Consider the following 4599-nt stretch of genomic DNA (forward strand, 5'->3'; position numbering starts at 1 on the left):
AATAATTTAATATTTAATAATAATAAAAAGTAAATATATCAACATATTCACAATATTTATCTTATATATTTATAATTATTGTATCTTTTAACTTCAATTTTTAATTCAAATTATTATACTCCTACCTGTCCAAATTCCTACGTATCCGTATTCCAGTTTATATTCCTATTTGCCTGTATTTTTCCCTATCCATTTACTTACCTACATGTATATTGCAACTTTATAAAAAAAATCTTTAATTAAAGCACAATGCGACACACGATTTACTAGGGGAACCAATTTGTTAATCCAGTAGAATATCTGAAATCTGCTCAAGCGATAAATCTAAGAATTAGAATTTCAAATATACATGCGCGATTAGAAAGTAAATGGAGTCCTTCCAGTTTCGTACATATATATAGAAGAAAATGTAGAAAAAAAAAAACAAAATAATTTTGTACCTTACACTCCACTGATCAAAACTGACCACTTATCTTATTCGTTTCATCATATTCTTTCTTCTTTCTAATGCCTGTTCTACAATAGGGTCGCAAGTTATAAATCGTAAGAAATTAGCTAATTATTTAAAGTTAAGTACGAAAAGAATAATCGACTATGATTGATTAATTTCTTGCGACTTACAGTTTGCGACCTTATTGTAGAACAGGCATTCGAGCCAGATTGGACTTACCTTTCGTTGTATCTGACCATAAATCTGATCGCATTTCAATTAAAAATTGATAAGAAAGAGATACACCCTGCAGTAGATTATTATTCTCGCCAACAAACAATATTATGTTCGATTTGAGTGTACATATACGCGAGGAGATCAGATCAAAAAATTTAAAATAACAAAAAATTATTTAAAAAAGAATATTGATAATAATCGTAAAAATTGTAAAAAATTGAAGACATATCTACAAATTTCATTACTTGTATGAGAATTTTGATTGAACATTTCTTCGAAACGACGCGCGTTGTTTTAACGTGGAATTTTATTTAAAAAAACTTTACTTGTAATTTTATATGTATATTGATGCCGTTCTAAACAAAACGAATAAATTTCGCGAAAAATGAAATTTATACTATTAGTAATATTCTAATGATAAAAAATCCGTAAATAATAAACTGATAGAAAATTTGACAATGCACAACAGTGAAGATATATAATGCATGTTTATATAACAAGTATTTTCAAAGCATATCAAATAAAATATACAAAACAAAATAAATGACACAAGATCCGAAAGAACTAAAAAAAAAAACACATACAGTATCTAATAATATTATATTATAATGAATTATAATTAATCATATTTCTACAAATAACATAAATAATTATAAGTTTATTGATACAGAGATGGTTTATTATTTCTTATTTCATATTCAGATTATTTTAATATAATATTGATATAAATTAAATTATAAAATAAATTACATATAAAATCATAATTATAAATAAGAAAGAAGTGTTGAATGGAATCGATGGATCAAGATTCATATTTCGAACTTGTCAAGATATGTTCTTGAACATGATACCACAATGAAAATATACTATACATAAGATAAGGAGAAATGAGTCACAATCAAATATATACGCATTAAATTAATTAGCAATTTAATATTCAAACAAATATACTATTAATTATTGTGTGTGGTCTGCACCCACAATAATCACCACAATAGTCTGTGTCACATCAAGTGTGCAAATCACGCGGCTGATAGACGCGACGTGAGGCAATCCACTTTCTGGGGCGCTATTGCCCACATCCCTCGTGCGTTAATCGTGGTTAATTCGGCTTATCGGCTTCTTAGACGCTAGTCTTACGAGACAAGCTCGACAGACCGATAAATGTGATGAGAATTAGGCACGTATTGAAACGATCTTACTACCAGGACCGTATCCCGAATTTACAAAAATTTCGAGAAATACCCGGAAATGTTTCTGAAAAAGTGCACCGCTTATTCCACGTGCCATGAGGAAGCGGTAATAGAAATGTTAAATGACACACGAAAGTAAGTTTACAAAAGGAATAAGATATCGAGATAATCGAGATGGAGGAACCACTAAAAAAACGGAGATTAACTGAGAAACGAATAAAGAATAAATTAAAATGTATCTTTGAAAACGAAATGAGCGTTCGCTAATATTTATTATTCTTTTACTTCAACGTTATTCATATTTGCTTTTTCCAATGATCAGAACTCCAATCCTGACACGTCTTTTGCAACCTTTCCCTTTGATTTTCCTTCTTAAATAAATTCCCCCCCTTTTATACCTAAAGATCTCTTCACCGAAGCCCTCTAAATGTTTTGAGAATCATTTTATGTCTCGGTTGCTGCATCTCCATGGCACATGCAAGGGACGATGCGAATTGCGCGAAGTGGCGATTTGTTACATTCGACGCGGCGGATGCGGGATCGAAAGTGAAATCGTTGCGAATATGGCCGACTCCTCGGATCACATTTAACGCACGTCTAAGGTCGACGAGGCCTTCATAACCACAATACTCTGCGAACCACAATAGTCTGTGTCACATCAAGTGTGCAAATCACGCGGCTGATAGACGCGACGTGAGGCAATCCACTTTCTGGGGCGCTATTGCCCACATCCCTCGTGCGTTAATCGTGGTTAATTCGGCTTATCGGCTTCTTAGACGCTAGTCTTACGAGACAAGCTCGACAGACCGATAAATGTGGTGAGAATTAGGCACGTATTGAAACGATCTTACTACCCGAACCGTATCCCGAATTTACACAAATTTCGAGGCATAATCCGGAAATATTTCTGAAGAAGTGCACCGCTTATTGCACGTGCCATGAGGAAGCGGCAATAGAAATTACACGAAATATTAAAGAAAATTTATGAAAGGAATAAGATATTGAGAGAGATGAGATGGAGAAGCTACAGAGGGGTTTTAAGCGGAACGTGTGGGGAAAGGGAAAAAACAGTTCTTGAAAAAAATCGGTGGATTGGCGCTTTGATGACTTAGAATTGCTTTTTGTAATTTTTTATTTTAGTTTTAGTTAATTTGTCGTTTCTCAATTTCGTCTTGAATACATATTAAATATGACATCGAAACATATTTATTTTAAATTAATTAATGGTGTTATCAATGTTTAAAACAATTGATATATCTAATTATTTTTTATATTTTCATCTTTATGTTACTGTATATGCAAACGCTGTTGTGACTTTGCAAATCAAAGTTTCTTTATAATATTTAATGCAATAATGTTACAGTTATTTGCATTTATGTAAAAAAAATCTCTGTTTAATGACGACACCGATCCCCGGTAAAACATTTTTCATGAATATGTATAAATATGTATAAATATACATTAACACGGATTGATATTCATAAACATCTATTGTATATGAAGTATGTTCATACATCCTTCTTTCTTTTGTAAAATTACTTTATAGTGTAATAAAAATAATAATAATAATATGAAAACGTAAAAAATAATTAGAAATAAATTTCGATGAACATGCATGTTATGGATATATTGAGTCGTCCGGAAAGTTCGTGCTGCAAAAGATTTAAATATATTAAATGAAATTAAAAATTTAAATCTTCTGCGTTTCCATTTTCCTTCAAAATCGGCACGAACTTTCCGGAGAATCCAATATTTCATATATAATTATACATGGATTTATGCGTGTTTATACAATGATATGTATGTTTATATATTTTTGTATATTTTCATGCAAAATTTCATGACAAATTTCTTGATTATATTTAAAGGTATATATGTATAAAGATAATAAATTATAGTTTGGCCAAAACTGGGCCATTTTTAGTATCAAAATGATAAGAGAACAAGTGATTTAAAGTAATGATGGAGTGTCAATATGATAAAAATATTATTAGCGCGATTAGTATAAAGATTTCCACAGATAAAACATAAAATTATCTAATTGCTATAAATGCAGTTATTATGTACTAAGTCTGATGATTCAATTTTGCCATTTTCTTATTCGTTATATCTTTACAATTGTTTTCATTTCACATAAATTACATATAATATTATGCAAACATAAGAATCCCAGCCATAATTGAAGATATTCATATTGTAAAATTAATATAAATTGCAAAATTATGAATTATATTGTTAACAATTTTTAAAAATAAAACATATCTTATGTTAGAAATAACGATTATTTCATAATTATATCGAGTTAAAGATATTTTTCAAAAATCAAATAGAAAACTTATTTTAATAACGTGTGTAACGGCTGCGATAGAATGATCCCCGGTAAAAAATTTTTTATACATGAATATGTTTAAATATAAACATAAACATGCATAAACATTCATAAATATGTATAATTATATATGAAATATGTCCATATATCCCTCTTTTTTTGTAAAATTACTTTTTAGTGTAATAATCATAATAATAGTAATGTGAAAACATAAAAAATAATTAAAGAGACAATTTTCGCATTGTTTGTTTTAGAAAAAAACAAATTTAGAAAAATATATAAAAATTGTTCATACATAATAAACATAATTTTATATATTTATAATTATATACAAATAATTTTTTACATTTCTTCAAATGTGATGTTTTCTAAAACAAATAATGTGAAAATTATCTTTTTAATTATTTTTT

This window comes from Atta colombica, unplaced genomic scaffold (assembly GCF_001594045.1).
Source record: "Atta colombica isolate Treedump-2 unplaced genomic scaffold, Acol1.0 scaffold155, whole genome shotgun sequence".
Classification (NCBI taxonomy): Eukaryota; Metazoa; Arthropoda; class Insecta; order Hymenoptera; family Formicidae; genus Atta; species Atta colombica.